The following is a 17,201-nucleotide window of genomic DNA, read 5'->3' on the forward strand; positions in this document are numbered from 1 at the left end:
GTAGAGTATGGAGGCTCTCTTGATGTTGTCTTCAAGAGTGTGTCAAAAAAAGAGAAAAAAGCCTTTGACGAGGATTTGGGAAATCTGAAAGAAAGATTGGGAATCAAAGTCAATGAAGCAAGGGATAAAGTCTATTGTTCCTTTCACGCAGATATAGATAGATTTGTGGAAACATACAAGGTTCCAGCGTGGCTGGCGATTCCAGCCAAAAGTGAGATGCTGAGTGGATCTATCACTTGTGGTTTCTTAGACTTCTTGATGGTCTTTGCATGGAGAAGAGGAATGACATTTGGGTAATTTTTCTTTAAGAAATTATAGCATGGTTAGTTTTGGTTTAATTATTTTTTTATGTTTTAAATATGGTTTCTTTTATTGTTTAAAAAAAAAAAAAAAAAAAAGATAAAGGAATAAAGAAAAACGGTTTTTCCTGATGATGAACAAAAAATCAAGCTCAAATAAGATCTTAGAGCTCTGATGGAGTTCTGAGGGTTAAAAAAAAAAAAAAAAAAAAAAAAAAAAAAAAAAAAAAAAAAAAAATCTGTTCTTATCAGTTTAATATCTGATACGTCCCCTATCTGGGGACCATATATTAAATGGATTTTTGAGAACGGGGGCCGATTTCGAAGCTTGCTTCCGTCGCCCTATGCATTGACCCGATATGGCAGTATCTTCGGGTACAGTGCACCACCCCCTTACAGGGTTAAAAAGAAAGATTCCTACTTTCATTGCTACCTGCTTGCTGGCTAGCCAGCTAGCCAGCCCTGTGGGCCTTGCTGCTGCTGCAGCCAAAAAACAAAAGGTGGTGCTGCTGCTGCTTCTGCTGCTTCTGCTTCTGCTTGTGTCTGGCCCCTGTTGGAGCGTCCAGGCACAGGACTTCTGCTGCTGCTGACTAAATGGCCTCCTTAATTGGATCATTTGAGTAGCCAGCACACCTGTGCAGGTAGGGCATGACATGATAGGCAGCTGCCTTGATAGCGGGTGGGTGCTGAATGTTCCTAATTGACAAAATAAGATTAATGCTTATGAAGAAATATAAAATCTCATCCCTTCCCCAATATCGCGCCACACCCCTACCCCTTAATTCCCTGGTTGAACGTGATGGACATATGTCTTTTTTCGACCGTACTAACTATGTAACTATGTAACATAACATGGGGGGGGGGGGGTCTCCTGGCTGTTCACACAGGTGTGTCATTGCTGTACATTGACCATGCATTGCTTCTGTGGTATTGCAAAGGCAAAGACAAATGCTTCCAGCCATCCATTGCACTAATGGATTGGTCATCAGCTGGCTGTCTATGTCCCGCATCAATATAGACCAAAGTACAGAGGGTTAGGCTATGCTATTGTGCACCTACCTGATGCATCAGAAGGTGCGAGGCCCTTGCTAAATTCTGTGCACAGACTTTGAGATCTATACTTTAGACTGTATCTAAACCTGCTCCAACATGGACTGACATTCTGGCCTACTTTCAGCCGATGCGACTTGTCTGTCGCTGAACAGTCGCTTTTTATGTATTCAGCACCTATGTATAATGTTGTAAAAATGCTCTAGAAGCTAAAGTCGCAGAAATGTCACACATATTTGGCCTGCAACTTTCTGTGCGACAAATTCAGACAGGAAAAATCAGTATAAATCCTTAGAAAATTATCCCCCAGTGTCTCCATCTGCTGGCGGTATTGAATAAGCATTGCTGCACTGATGGGGTATGCATTAGACAAAAAAAAAGAAGAAAAAGAAGAATAATACGCCCAGAAAAGAGGCGAAAAGGAGAAAAACGTAAAAAAACGTGAAAAAAAAGTAAGAGGAAGAGAAGGGAAAAAAAGGTGGAAATGGGTTTAAAAGTGATTTCGGCGGAGAAATATATATATATATATATATATATATATATATATATATATATATATACGCGCACACACACACATATATATAAACGTATTCTCCGTTGAGATATTGCAGCCGCTGCTGTGTCCAGGCCCAGGAGCCTTAGCACTGTGCTGTGATGTCACTCAATACCACTGACATCACTAGGTGTAAACAACATCTCTCCTTTGCTGTGTATGTGACTATGGAGCTGTTTGGTGATGTCGTCTATTATGGCCTTCATAGAAGCAACAGGAGATTGTTGCATCCATCTAGAACCCTCAGAACTACAGTGCTATGATGTCACTCACTTCCACAGGCCTTGCAGAGTGTAAACAACAACAACCCAGCTTTGTTGTGTATGTAACCATAGGGATTTGTGATGTCACCTAGAACCTTCACAGCAGCGACAGCTTTATGAGGAGCATCAGCACTGCTCTGCCTGAGCAGAACCATCACCGCCATAGGTTGTCAAATAACCCGGATTTAACCCACACAGGTAAGTCCAATGGGGTGCAGGCATGTCCTCTATGCTTACAGCTTCCCGTGGGTGTTGGTTTGATACCGTTTGGGGACAGCCAAGGAGGCATCTGCAGGCAACAAAGGTAGGTGTGTGCTTGTGTGTGTGTTTCCTATGCAGATCCTAAGCCCAGTGTCACATGCAAGTAGGAGGAGTAAGAAGGGTTCCTGGCAAATCCGGGTTATGGATTGCATTTAAAAAGGCCCCGTGGGAGTGCAATGGGCCCCTGTCTTGCTGCTTAGCAATAATGGTATGGGTTTAGGTTCTGCTGTGTGTACTGGTGGTTGACTGCCCCCCAGCCCAGAGTGTGCATGGAAAATTGTCTGGCAGCCTCCCTGACAGCAAGCAGTGATAGTGCCCATGAAGGGGACCTTGTTGGGCCCGCCCCTTTCACGGTTATCGCTTCTCGGCCTTTTGGCTAAGATCAAGTGTAGTATCTGTTCTTATCAGTTTAATATCTGATACGTCCCCTATCTGGGGACCATATATTAAATGGATTTTTGAGAACGGGGGCCGATTTCGAAGCTTGCTTCCGTCGCCCTATGCATTGACCCGATATGGCAGTATCTTCGGGTACAGTGCACCACCCCCTTACAGGGTTAAAAAGAAAGATTCCTACTTTCATTGCTACCTGCTTGCTGGCTAGCCAGCTAGCCAGCCCTGTGGGCCTTGCTGCTGCTGCAGCCAAAAAACAAAAGGTGGTGCTGCTGCTGCTTCTGCTGCTTCTGCTTCTGCTTGTGTCTGGCCCCTGTTGGAGCGTCCAGGCACAGGACTTCTGCTGCTGCTGACTAAATGGCCTCCTTAATTGGATCATTTGAGTAGCCAGCACACCTGTGCAGGTAGGGCATGACATGATAGGCAGCTGCCTTGATAGCGGGTGGGTGCTGAATGTTCCTAATTGACAAAATAAGATTAATGCTTATGAAGAAATATAAAATCTCATCCCTTCCCCAATATCGCGCCACACCCCTACCCCTTAATTCCCTGGTTGAACGTGATGGACATATGTCTTTTTTCGACCGTACTAACTATGTAACTATGTAACATAACATGGGGGGGGGGGGGTCTCCTGGCTGTTCACACAGGTGTGTCATTGCTGTACATTGACCATGCATTGCTTCTGTGGTATTGCAAAGGCAAAGACAAATGCTTCCAGCCATCCATTGCACTAATGGATTGGTCATCAGCTGGCTGTCTATGTCCCGCATCAATATAGACCAAAGTACAGAGGGTTAGGCTATGCTATTGTGCACCTACCTGATGCATCAGAAGGTGCGAGGCCCTTGCTAAATTCTGTGCACAGACTTTGAGATCTATACTTTAGACTGTATCTAAACCTGCTCCAACATGGACTGACATTCTGGCCTACTTTCAGCCGATGCGACTTGTCTGTCGCTGAACAGTCGCTTTTTATGTATTCAGCACCTATGTATAATGTTGTAAAAATGCTCTAGAAGCTAAAGTCGCAGAAATGTCACACATATTTGGCCTGCAACTTTCTGTGCGACAAATTCAGACAGGAAAAATCAGTATAAATCCTTAGAAAATTATCCCCCAGTGTCTCCATCTGCTGGCGGTATTGAATAAGCATTGCTGCACTGATGGGGTATGCATTAGACAAAAAAAAAGAAGAAAAAGAAGAATAATACGCCCAGAAAAGAGGCGAAAAGGAGAAAAACGTAAAAAAACGTGAAAAAAAAGTAAGAGGAAGAGAAGGGAAAAAAAGGTGGAAATGGGTTTAAAAGTGATTTCGGCGGAGAAATATATATATATATATATATATATATATATATATATATATATATATATATATATACGCGCACACACACACATATATATAAACGTATTCTCCGTTGAGATATTGCAGCCGCTGCTGTGTCCAGGCCCAGGAGCCTTAGCACTGTGCTGTGATGTCACTCAATACCACTGACATCACTAGGTGTAAACAACATCTCTCCTTTGCTGTGTATGTGACTATGGAGCTGTTTGGTGATGTCGTCTATTATGGCCTTCATAGAAGCAACAGGAGATTGTTGCATCCATCTAGAACCCTCAGAACTACAGTGCTATGATGTCACTCACTTCCACAGGCCTTGCAGAGTGTAAACAACAACAACCCAGCTTTGTTGTGTATGTAACCATAGGGATTTGTGATGTCACCTAGAACCTTCACAGCAGCGACAGCTTTATGAGGAGCATCAGCACTGCTCTGCCTGAGCAGAACCATCACCGCCATAGGTTGTCAAATAACCCGGATTTAACCCACACAGGTAAGTCCAATGGGGTGCAGGCATGTCCTCTATGCTTACAGCTTCCCGTGGGTGTTGGTTTGATACCGTTTGGGGACAGCCAAGGAGGCATCTGCAGGCAACAAAGGTAGGTGTGTGCTTGTGTGTGTGTTTCCTATGCAGATCCTAAGCCCAGTGTCACATGCAAGTAGGAGGAGTAAGAAGGGTTCCTGGCAAATCCGGGTTATGGATTGCATTTAAAAAGGCCCCGTGGGAGTGCAATGGGCCCCTGTCTTGCTGCTTAGCAATAATGGTATGGGTTTAGGTTCTGCTGTGTGTACTGGTGGTTGACTGCCCCCCAGCCCAGAGTGTGCATGGAAAATTGTCTGGCAGCCTCCCTGACAGCAAGCAGTGATAGTGCCCATGAAGGGGACCTTGTTGGGCCCGCCCCTTTCACGGTTATCGCTTCTCGGCCTTTTGGCTAAGATCAAGTGTAGTATCTGTTCTTATCAGTTTAATATCTGATACGTCCCCTATCTGGGGACCATATATTAAATGGATTTTTGAGAACGGGGGCCGATTTCGAAGCTTGCTTCCGTCGCCCTATGCATTGACCCGATATGGCAGTATCTTCGGGTACAGTGCACCACCCCCTTACAGGGTTAAAAAGAAAGATTCCTACTTTCATTGCTACCTGCTTGCTGGCTAGCCAGCTAGCCAGCCCTGTGGGCCTTGCTGCTGCTGCAGCCAAAAAACAAAAGGTGGTGCTGCTGCTGCTTCTGCTGCTTCTGCTTCTGCTTGTGTCTGGCCCCTGTTGGAGCGTCCAGGCACAGGACTTCTGCTGCTGCTGACTAAATGGCCTCCTTAATTGGATCATTTGAGTAGCCAGCACACCTGTGCAGGTAGGGCATGACATGATAGGCAGCTGCCTTGATAGCGGGTGGGTGCTGAATGTTCCTAATTGACAAAATAAGATTAATGCTTATGAAGAAATATAAAATCTCATCCCTTCCCCAATATCGCGCCACACCCCTACCCCTTAATTCCCTGGTTGAACGTGATGGACATATGTCTTTTTTCGACCGTACTAACTATGTAACTATGTAACATAACATGGGGGGGGGGGGGTCTCCTGGCTGTTCACACAGGTGTGTCATTGCTGTACATTGACCATGCATTGCTTCTGTGGTATTGCAAAGGCAAAGACAAATGCTTCCAGCCATCCATTGCACTAATGGATTGGTCATCAGCTGGCTGTCTATGTCCCGCATCAATATAGACCAAAGTACAGAGGGTTAGGCTATGCTATTGTGCACCTACCTGATGCATCAGAAGGTGCGAGGCCCTTGCTAAATTCTGTGCACAGACTTTGAGATCTATACTTTAGACTGTATCTAAACCTGCTCCAACATGGACTGACATTCTGGCCTACTTTCAGCCGATGCGACTTGTCTGTCGCTGAACAGTCGCTTTTTATGTATTCAGCACCTATGTATAATGTTGTAAAAATGCTCTAGAAGCTAAAGTCGCAGAAATGTCACACATATTTGGCCTGCAACTTTCTGTGCGACAAATTCAGACAGGAAAAATCAGTATAAATCCTTAGAAAATTATCCCCCAGTGTCTCCATCTGCTGGCGGTATTGAATAAGCATTGCTGCACTGATGGGGTATGCATTAGACAAAAAAAAAGAAGAAAAAGAAGAATAATACGCCCAGAAAAGAGGCGAAAAGGAGAAAAACGTAAAAAAACGTGAAAAAAAAGTAAGAGGAAGAGAAGGGAAAAAAAGGTGGAAATGGGTTTAAAAGTGATTTCGGCGGAGAAATATATATATATATATATATATATATATATATATATATATACGCGCACACACACACATATATATAAACGTATTCTCCGTTGAGATATTGCAGCCGCTGCTGTGTCCAGGCCCAGGAGCCTTAGCACTGTGCTGTGATGTCACTCAATACCACTGACATCACTAGGTGTAAACAACATCTCTCCTTTGCTGTGTATGTGACTATGGAGCTGTTTGGTGATGTCGTCTATTATGGCCTTCATAGAAGCAACAGGAGATTGTTGCATCCATCTAGAACCCTCAGAACTACAGTGCTATGATGTCACTCACTTCCACAGGCCTTGCAGAGTGTAAACAACAACAACCCAGCTTTGTTGTGTATGTAACCATAGGGATTTGTGATGTCACCTAGAACCTTCACAGCAGCGACAGCTTTATGAGGAGCATCAGCACTGCTCTGCCTGAGCAGAACCATCACCGCCATAGGTTGTCAAATAACCCGGATTTAACCCACACAGGTAAGTCCAATGGGGTGCAGGCATGTCCTCTATGCTTACAGCTTCCCGTGGGTGTTGGTTTGATACCGTTTGGGGACAGCCAAGGAGGCATCTGCAGGCAACAAAGGTAGGTGTGTGCTTGTGTGTGTGTTTCCTATGCAGATCCTAAGCCCAGTGTCACATGCAAGTAGGAGGAGTAAGAAGGGTTCCTGGCAAATCCGGGTTATGGATTGCATTTAAAAAGGCCCCGTGGGAGTGCAATGGGCCCCTGTCTTGCTGCTTAGCAATAATGGTATGGGTTTAGGTTCTGCTGTGTGTACTGGTGGTTGACTGCCCCCCAGCCCAGAGTGTGCATGGAAAATTGTCTGGCAGCCTCCCTGACAGCAAGCAGTGATAGTGCCCATGAAGGGGACCTTGTTGGGCCCGCCCCTTTCACGGTTATCGCTTCTCGGCCTTTTGGCTAAGATCAAGTGTAGTATCTGTTCTTATCAGTTTAATATCTGATACGTCCCCTATCTGGGGACCATATATTAAATGGATTTTTGAGAACGGGGGCCGATTTCGAAGCTTGCTTCCGTCGCCCTATGCATTGACCCGATATGGCAGTATCTTCGGGTACAGTGCACCACCCCCTTACAGGGTTAAAAAGAAAGATTCCTACTTTCATTGCTACCTGCTTGCTGGCTAGCCAGCTAGCCAGCCCTGTGGGCCTTGCTGCTGCTGCAGCCAAAAAACAAAAGGTGGTGCTGCTGCTGCTTCTGCTGCTTCTGCTTCTGCTTGTGTCTGGCCCCTGTTGGAGCGTCCAGGCACAGGACTTCTGCTGCTGCTGACTAAATGGCCTCCTTAATTGGATCATTTGAGTAGCCAGCACACCTGTGCAGGTAGGGCATGACATGATAGGCAGCTGCCTTGATAGCGGGTGGGTGCTGAATGTTCCTAATTGACAAAATAAGATTAATGCTTATGAAGAAATATAAAATCTCATCCCTTCCCCAATATCGCGCCACACCCCTACCCCTTAATTCCCTGGTTGAACGTGATGGACATATGTCTTTTTTCGACCGTACTAACTATGTAACTATGTAACATAACATGGGGGGGGGGGGGTCTCCTGGCTGTTCACACAGGTGTGTCATTGCTGTACATTGACCATGCATTGCTTCTGTGGTATTGCAAAGGCAAAGACAAATGCTTCCAGCCATCCATTGCACTAATGGATTGGTCATCAGCTGGCTGTCTATGTCCCGCATCAATATAGACCAAAGTACAGAGGGTTAGGCTATGCTATTGTGCACCTACCTGATGCATCAGAAGGTGCGAGGCCCTTGCTAAATTCTGTGCACAGACTTTGAGATCTATACTTTAGACTGTATCTAAACCTGCTCCAACATGGACTGACATTCTGGCCTACTTTCAGCCGATGCGACTTGTCTGTCGCTGAACAGTCGCTTTTTATGTATTCAGCACCTATGTATAATGTTGTAAAAATGCTCTAGAAGCTAAAGTCGCAGAAATGTCACACATATTTGGCCTGCAACTTTCTGTGCGACAAATTCAGACAGGAAAAATCAGTATAAATCCTTAGAAAATTATCCCCCAGTGTCTCCATCTGCTGGCGGTATTGAATAAGCATTGCTGCACTGATGGGGTATGCATTAGACAAAAAAAAAGAAGAAAAAGAAGAATAATACGCCCAGAAAAGAGGCGAAAAGGAGAAAAACGTAAAAAAACGTGAAAAAAAAGTAAGAGGAAGAGAAGGGAAAAAAAGGTGGAAATGGGTTTAAAAGTGATTTCGGCGGAGAAATATTATATATATATATATATATATATATATATATATATATATATACGCGCACACACACACATATATATAAACGTATTCTCCGTTGAGATATTGCAGCCGCTGCTGTGTCCAGGCCCAGGAGCCTTAGCACTGTGCTGTGATGTCACTCAATACCACTGACATCACTAGGTGTAAACAACATCTCTCCTTTGCTGTGTATGTGACTATGGAGCTGTTTGGTGATGTCGTCTATTATGGCCTTCATAGAAGCAACAGGAGATTGTTGCATCCATCTAGAACCCTCAGAACTACAGTGCTATGATGTCACTCACTTCCACAGGCCTTGCAGAGTGTAAACAACAACAACCCAGCTTTGTTGTGTATGTAACCATAGGGATTTGTGATGTCACCTAGAACCTTCACAGCAGCGACAGCTTTATGAGGAGCATCAGCACTGCTCTGCCTGAGCAGAACCATCACCGCCATAGGTTGTCAAATAACCCGGATTTAACCCACACAGGTAAGTCCAATGGGGTGCAGGCATGTCCTCTATGCTTACAGCTTCCCGTGGGTGTTGGTTTGATACCGTTTGGGGACAGCCAAGGAGGCATCTGCAGGCAACAAAGGTAGGTGTGTGCTTGTGTGTGTGTTTCCTATGCAGATCCTAAGCCCAGTGTCACATGCAAGTAGGAGGAGTAAGAAGGGTTCCTGGCAAATCCGGGTTATGGATTGCATTTAAAAAGGCCCGTGGGAGTGCAATGGGCCCCTGTCTTGCTGCTTAGCAATAATGGTATGGGTTTAGGTTCTGCTGTGTGTACTGGTGGTTGACTGCCCCCCAGCCCAGAGTGTGCATGGAAAATTGTCTGGCAGCCTCCCTGACAGCAAGCAGTGATAGTGCCCATGAAGGGGACCTTGTTGGGCCCGCCCCTTTCACGGTTATCGCTTCTCGGCCTTTTGGCTAAGATCAAGTGTAGTATCTGTTCTTATCAGTTTAATATCTGATACGTCCCCTATCTGGGGACCATATATTAAATGGATTTTTGAGAACGGGGGCCGATTTCGAAGCTTGCTTCCGTCGCCCTATGCATTGACCCGATATGGCAGTATCTTCGGGTACAGTGCACCACCCCCTTACAGGGTTAAAAAGAAAGATTCCTACTTTCATTGCTACCTGCTTGCTGGCTAGCCAGCTAGCCAGCCCTGTGGGCCTTGCTGCTGCTGCAGCCAAAAACAAAAGGTGGTGCTGCTGCTGCTTCTGCTGCTTCTGCTTCTGCTTGTGTCTGGCCCCTGTTGGAGCGTCCAGGCACAGGACTTCTGCTGCTGCTGACTAAATGGCCTCCTTAATTGGATCATTTGAGTAGCCAGCACACCTGTGCAGGTAGGGCATGACATGATAGGCAGCTGCCTTGATAGCGGGTGGGTGCTGAATGTTCCTAATTGACAAAATAAGATTAATGCTTATGAAGAAATATAAAATCTCATCCCTTCCCCAATATCGCGCCACACCCCTACCCCTTAATTCCCTGGTTGAACGTGATGGACATATGTCTTTTTTCGACCGTACTAACTATGTAACTATGTAACATAACATGGGGGGGGGGGGTCTCCTGGCTGTTCACACAGGTGTGTCATTGCTGTACATTGACCATGCATTGCTTCTGTGGTATTGCAAAGGCAAAGACAAATGCTTCCAGCCATCCATTGCACTAATGGATTGGTCATCAGCTGGCTGTCTATGTCCCGCATCAATATAGACCAAAGTACAGAGGGTTAGGCTATGCTATTGTGCACCTACCTGATGCATCAGAAGGTGCGAGGCCCTTGCTAAATTCTGTGCACAGACTTTGAGATCTATACTTTAGACTGTATCTAAACCTGCTCCAACATGGACTGACATTCTGGCCTACTTTCAGCCGATGCGACTTGTCTGTCGCTGAACAGTCGCTTTTTATGTATTCAGCACCTATGTATAATGTTGTAAAAATGCTCTAGAAGCTAAAGTCGCAGAAATGTCACACATATTTGGCCTGCAACTTTCTGTGCGACAAATTCAGACAGGAAAAATCAGTATAAATCCTTAGAAAATTATCCCCCAGTGTCTCCATCTGCTGGCGGTATTGAATAAGCATTGCTGCACTGATGGGGTATGCATTAGACAAAAAAAAAGAAGAAAAAGAAGAATAATACGCCCAGAAAAGAGGCGAAAAGGAGAAAAACGTAAAAAACGTGAAAAAAAAGTAAGAGGAAGAGAAGGGAAAAAAAGGTGGAAATGGGTTTAAAAGTGATTTCGGCGGAGAAATATATATATATATATATATATATATATATATATATATATATATATACGCGCACACACACACATATATATAAACGTATTCTCCGTTGAGATATTGCAGCCGCTGCTGTGTCCAGGCCCAGGAGCCTTAGCACTGTGCTGTGATGTCACTCAATACCACTGACAATCACTAGGTGTAAACAACATCTCTCCTTTGCTGTGTATGTGATATGGAGCTGTTTGGTGATGTCGTCTATTATGGCCTTCATAGAAGCAACAGGAGATTGTTGCATCCATCTAGAACCCTCAGAACTACAGTGCTATGATGTCACTCACTTCCACAGGCCTTGCAGAGTGTAAACAACAACAACCCAGCTTTGTTGTGTATGTAACCATAGGGATTTGTGATGTCACCTAGAACCTTCACAGCAGCGACAGCTTTATGAGGAGCATCAGCACTGCTCTGCCTGAGCAGAACCATCACCGCCATAGGTTGTCAAATAACCCGGATTTAACCCACACAGGTAAGTCCAATGGGTGCAGGCATGTCCTCTATGCTACAGCTTCCCGTGGGTGTTGGTTTGATACCGTTTGGGGACAGCCAAGGAGGCATCTGCAGGCAACAAAGGTAGGTGTGTGCTTGTGTGTGTGTTTCCTATGCAGATCCTAAGCCCAGTGTCACATGCAAGTAGGAGGAGTAAGAAGGGTTCCTGGCAAATCCGGGTTATGGATTGCATTTAAAAAGGCCCCGTGGGAGTGCAATGGGCCCCTGTCTTGCTGCTTAGCATAATGGTATGGGTTTTAGGTTCTGCTGTGTGTACTGGTGGTTGACTGCCCCCCAGCCAGAGTGTGCATGGAAAATTGTCTGGCAGCCTCCCTGACAGCAAGCAGTGATAGTGCCCATGAAGGGGACCTTGTTGGGCCCGCCCCTTTCACGGTTATCGCTTCTCGGCCTTTTGGCTAAGATCAAGTGTAGTATCTGTTCTTATCAGTTTAATATCTGATACGTCCCCTATCTGGGGACCATATATTAAATGGATTTTTGAGAACGGGGGCCGATTTCGAAGCTTGCTTCCGTCGCCCTATGCATTGACCCGATATGGCAGTATCTTCGGGTACAGTGCACCACCCCCTTACAGGGTTAAAAAGAAAGATTCCTACTTTCATTGCTACCTGCTTGCTGGCTAGCCAGCTAGCCAGCCCTGTGGGCCTTGCTGCTGCTGCAGCCAAAAAAACAAAAGGTGGTGCTGCTGCTGCTTCTGCTGCTTCTGCTTCTGCTTGTGTCTGGCCCCTGTTGGAGCGTCCAGGCACAGGACTTCTGCTGCTGCTGACTAAATGGCCTCCTTAATTGGATCATTTGAGTAGCCAGCACACCTGTGCAGGTAGGGCATGACATGATAGGCAGCTGCCTTGATAGCGGGTGGGTGCTGAATGTTCGTTCCTAATTGACAAAATAAGATTAATGCTTATGAAGAAATATAAAATCTCATCCCTTCCCCAATATCGCGCCACACCCCTACCCCTTAATTCCCTGGTTGAACGTGATGGACATATGTCTTTTTTCGACCGTACTAACTATGTAACTATGTAACATAACATGGGGGGGGGGGGTCTCCTGGCTGTTCACACAGGTGTGTCATTGCTGTACATTGACCATGCATTGCTTCTGTGGTATTGCAAAGGCAAAGACAAATGCTTCCAGCCATCCATTGCACTAATGGATTGGTCATCAGCTGGCTGTCTATGTCCCGCATCAATATAGACCAAAGTACAGAGGGTTAGGCTATGCTATTGTGCACCTACCTGATGCATCAGAAGGTGCGAGGCCCTTGCTAAATTCTGTGCACAGACTTTGAGATCTATACTTTAGACTGTATCTAAACCTGCTCCAACATGGACTGACATTCTGGCCTACTTTCAGCCGATGCGACTTGTCTGTCGCTGAACAGTCGCTTTTTATGTATTCAGCACCTATGTATAATGTTGTAAAAATGCTCTAGAAGCTAAAGTCGCAGAAATGTCACACATATTTGGCCTGCAACTTTCTGTGCGACAAATTCAGACAGGAAAAATCAGTATAAATCCTTAGAAAATTATCCCCCAGTGTCTCCATCTGCTGGCGGTATTGAATAAGCATTGCTGCACTGATGGGGTATGCATTAGACAAAAAAAAAGAAGAAAAAGAAGAATAATACGCCCAGAAAAGAGGCGAAAAGGAGAAAAACGTAAAAAAACGTGAAAAAAAAGTAAGAGGAAGAGAAGGGAAAAAAAGGTGGAAATGGGTTTAAAAGTGATTTCGGCGGAGAAATATATATATATATATATATATATATATATATATATATATATATACGCGCACACACACACATATATATAAACGTATTCTCCGTTGAGATATTGCAGCCGCTGCTGTGTCCAGGCCCAGGAGCCTTAGCACTGTGCTGTGATGTCACTCAATACCACTGACATCACTAGGTGTAAACAACATCTCTCCTTTGCTGTGTATGTGACTATGGAGCTGTTTGGTGATGTCGTCTATTATGGCCTTCATAGAAGCAACAGGAGATTGTTGCATCCATCTAGAACCCTCAGAACTACAGTGCTATGATGTCACTCACTTCCACAGGCCTTGCAGAGTGTAAACAACAACAACCCAGCTTTGTTGTGTATGTAACCATAGGGATTTGTGATGTCACCTAGAACCTTCACAGCAGCGACAGCTTTATGAGGAGCATCAGCACTGCTCTGCCTGAGCAGAACCATCACCGCCATAGGTTGTCAAATAACCCGGATTTAACCCACACAGGTAAGTCCAATGGGGTGCAGGCATGTCCTCTATGCTTACAGCTTCCCGTGGGTGTTGGTTTGATACCGTTTGGGGACAGCCAAGGAGGCATCTGCAGGCAACAAAGGTAGGTGTGTGCTTGTGTGTGTGTTTCCTATGCAGATCCTAAGCCCAGTGTCACATGCAAGTAGGAGGAGTAAGAAGGGTTCCTGGCAAATCCGGGTTATGGATTGCATTTAAAAAGGCCCCGTGGGAGTGCAATGGGCCCCTGTCTTGCTGCTTAGCAATAATGGTATGGGTTTAGGTTCTGCTGTGTGTACTGGTGGTTGACTGCCCCCCAGCCCAGAGTGTGCATGGAAAATTGTCTGGCAGCCTCCCTGACAGCAAGCAGTGATAGTGCCCATGAAGGGGACCTTGTTGGGCCCGCCCCTTTCACGGTTATCGCTTCTCGGCCTTTTGGCTAAGATCAAGTGTAGTATCTGTTCTTATCAGTTTAATATCTGATACGTCCCCTATCTGGGGACCATATATTAAATGGATTTTTGAGAACGGGGGCCGATTTCGAAGCTTGCTTCCGTCGCCCTATGCATTGACCCGATATGGCAGTATCTTCGGGTACAGTGCACCACCCCCTTACAGGGTTAAAAAGAAAGATTCCTACTTTCATTGCTACCTGCTTGCTGGCTAGCCAGCTAGCCAGCCCTGTGGGCCTTGCTGCTGCTGCAGCCAAAAAACAAAAGGTGGTGCTGCTGCTGCTTCTGCTGCTTCTGCTTCTGCTTGTGTCTGGCCCCTGTTGGAGCGTCCAGGCACAGGACTTCTGCTGCTGCTGACTAAATGGCCTCCTTAATTGGATCATTTGAGTAGCCAGCACACCTGTGCAGGTAGGGCATGACATGATAGGCAGCTGCCTTGATAGCGGGTGGGTGCTGAATGTTCCTAATTGACAAAATAAGATTAATGCTTATGAAGAAATATAAAATCTCATCCCTTCCCCAATATCGCGCCACACCCCTACCCCTTAATTCCCTGGTTGAACGTGATGGACATATGTCTTTTTTCGACCGTACTAACTATGTAACTATGTAACATAACATGGGGGGGGGGGGTCTCCTGGCTGTTCACACAGGTGTGTCATTGCTGTACATTGACCATGCATTGCTTCTGTGGTATTGCAAAGGCAAAGACAAATGCTTCCAGCCATCCATTGCACTAATGGATTGGTGATCAGCTGGCTGTCTATGTCCCGCATCAATATAGACCAAAGTACAGAGGGTTAGGCTATGCTATTGTGCACCTACCTGATGCATCAGAAGGTGCGAGGCCCTTGCTAAATTCTGTGCACAGACTTTGAGATCTATACTTTAGACTGTATCTAAACCTGCTCCAACATGGACTGACATTCTGGCCTACTTTCAGCCGATGCGACTTGTCTGTCGCTGAACAGTCGCTTTTTATGTATTCAGCACCTATGTATAATGTTGTAAAAATGCTCTAGAAGCTAAAGTCGCAGAAATGTCACACATATTTGGCCTGCAACTTTCTGTGCGACAAATTCAGACAGGAAAAATCAGTATAAATCCTTAGAAAATTATCCCCCAGTGTCTCCATCTGCTGGCGGTATTGAATAAGCATTGCTGCACTGATGGGGTATGCATTAGACAAAAAAAAAGAAGAAAAAGAAGAATAATACGCCCAGAAAAGAGGCGAAAAGGAGAAAAACGTAAAAAAACGTGAAAAAAAAGTAAGAGGAAGAGAAGGGAAAAAAAGGTGGAAATGGGTTTAAAAGTGATTTCGGCGGAGAAATATATATATATATATATATATATATATATATATATATATATATATACGCGCACACACACACATATATATAAACGTATTCTCCGTTGAGATATTGCAGCCGCTGCTGTGTCCAGGCCCAGGAGCCTTAGCACTGTGCTGTGATGTCACTCAATACCACTGACATCACTAGGTGTAAACAACATCTCTCCTTTGCTGTGTATGTGACTATGGAGCTGTTTGGTGATGTCGTCTATTATGGCCTTCATAGAAGCAACAGGAGATTGTTGCATCCATCTAGAACCCTCAGAACTACAGTGCTATGATGTCACTCACTTCCACAGGCCTTGCAGAGTGTAAACAACAACAACCCAGCTTTGTTGTGTATGTAACCATAGGGATTTGTGATGTCACCTAGAACCTTCACAGCAGCGACAGCTTTATGAGGAGCATCAGCACTGCTCTGCCTGAGCAGAACCATCACCGCCATAGGTTGTCAAATAACCCGGATTTAACCCACACAGGTAAGTCCAATGGGGTGCAGGCATGTCCTCTATGCTTACAGCTTCCCGTGGGTGTTGGTTTGATACCGTTTGGGGACAGCCAAGGAGGCATCTGCAGGCAACAAAGGTAGGTGTGTGCTTGTGTGTGTGTTTCCTATGCAGATCCTAAGCCCAGTGTCACATGCAAGTAGGAGGAGTAAGAAGGGTTCCTGGCAAATCCGGGTTATGGATTGCATTTAAAAAGGCCCCGTGGGAGTGCAATGGGCCCCTGTCTTGCTGCTTAGCAATAATGGTATGGGTTTAGGTTCTGCTGTGTGTACTGGTGGTTGACTGCCCCCCAGCCCAGAGTGTGCATGGAAAATTGTCTGGCAGCCTCCCTGACAGCAAGCAGTGATAGTGCCCATGAAGGGGACCTTGTTGGGCCCGCCCCTTTCACGGTTATCGCTTCTCGGCCTTTTGGCTAAGATCAAGTGTAGTATCTGTTCTTATCAGTTTAATATCTGATACGTCCCCTATCTGGGGACCATATATTAAATGGATTTTTGAGAACGGGGGCCGATTTCGAAGCTTGCTTCCGTCGCCCTATGCATTGACCCGATATGGCAGTATCTTCGGGTACAGTGCACCACCCCCCTTACAGGGTTAAAAAGAAAGATTCCTACTTTCATTGCTACCTGCTTGCTGGCTAGCCAGCTAGCCAGCCCTGTGGGCCTTGCTGCTGCTGCAGCCAAAAAACAAAAGGTGGTGCTGCTGCTGCTTCTGCTGCTTCTGCTTCTGCTTGTGTCTGGCCCCTGTTGGAGCGTCCAGGCACAGGACTTCTGCTGCTGCTGACTAAATGGCCTCCTTAATTGGATCATTTGAGTAGCCAGCACACCTGTGCAGGTAGGGCATGACATGATAGGCAGCTGCCTTGATAGCGGGTGGGTGCTGAATGTTCCTAATTGACAAAATAAGATTAATGCTTATGAAGAAATATAAAATCTCATCCCTTCCCCAATATCGCGCCACACCCCTACCCCTTAATTCCCTGGTTGAACGTGATGGACATATGTCTTTTTTCGACCGTACTAACTATGTAACTATGTAACATAACATGGTGGGGGGGGGTCTCCTGGCTGTTCACACAGGTGTGTCATTGCTGTACATTGACCATGCATTGCTTCTGT

The 17,201-nt window shown here is 45.6% G+C and overlaps 7 non-coding genes and 1 pseudogene across 7 annotated transcripts; all 8 read left to right on the forward strand.

Moving 5' to 3' along the window:
- The first annotated feature begins 458 nt into the window (after positions 1 to 458).
- Positions 459 to 690, forward strand: LOC130325852 (U2 spliceosomal RNA; annotated as a pseudogene).
- Positions 691 to 2,782: 2,092 nt separating this feature from the next.
- LOC130325844 (U2 spliceosomal RNA) lies at positions 2,783 to 2,973 on the forward strand. Its single transcript, XR_008870579.1, has one exon. It is a non-coding gene; the product is annotated as a U2 spliceosomal RNA (small nuclear RNA).
- Positions 2,974 to 5,073: 2,100 nt separating this feature from the next.
- On the forward strand, positions 5,074 to 5,264 carry LOC130325845 (U2 spliceosomal RNA). The gene has a single exon (XR_008870580.1). It is a non-coding gene; the product is annotated as a U2 spliceosomal RNA (small nuclear RNA).
- A 2,086-nt stretch (positions 5,265 to 7,350) lies between these two features.
- On the forward strand, positions 7,351 to 7,541 carry LOC130325846 (U2 spliceosomal RNA). The gene has a single exon (XR_008870581.1). It is a non-coding gene; the product is annotated as a U2 spliceosomal RNA (small nuclear RNA).
- Positions 7,542 to 9,631: 2,090 nt separating this feature from the next.
- On the forward strand, positions 9,632 to 9,822 carry LOC130325847 (U2 spliceosomal RNA). The gene has a single exon (XR_008870582.1). It is a non-coding gene; the product is annotated as a U2 spliceosomal RNA (small nuclear RNA).
- A 2,086-nt stretch (positions 9,823 to 11,908) lies between these two features.
- Positions 11,909 to 12,099, forward strand: LOC130325849 (U2 spliceosomal RNA). The gene has a single exon (XR_008870583.1). It is a non-coding gene; the product is annotated as a U2 spliceosomal RNA (small nuclear RNA).
- A 2,094-nt stretch (positions 12,100 to 14,193) lies between these two features.
- On the forward strand, positions 14,194 to 14,384 carry LOC130325850 (U2 spliceosomal RNA). The gene has a single exon (XR_008870584.1). It is a non-coding gene; the product is annotated as a U2 spliceosomal RNA (small nuclear RNA).
- A 2,091-nt stretch (positions 14,385 to 16,475) lies between these two features.
- Positions 16,476 to 16,666, forward strand: LOC130325851 (U2 spliceosomal RNA). Its single transcript, XR_008870585.1, has one exon. It is a non-coding gene; the product is annotated as a U2 spliceosomal RNA (small nuclear RNA).
- The last annotated feature ends 535 nt before the right edge of the window (positions 16,667 to 17,201 follow it).

Source organism: Hyla sarda, unplaced genomic scaffold (genome assembly GCF_029499605.1).
Source record: "Hyla sarda isolate aHylSar1 unplaced genomic scaffold, aHylSar1.hap1 scaffold_2761, whole genome shotgun sequence".
NCBI lineage: Eukaryota > Metazoa > Chordata > Amphibia > Anura > Hylidae > Hyla > Hyla sarda.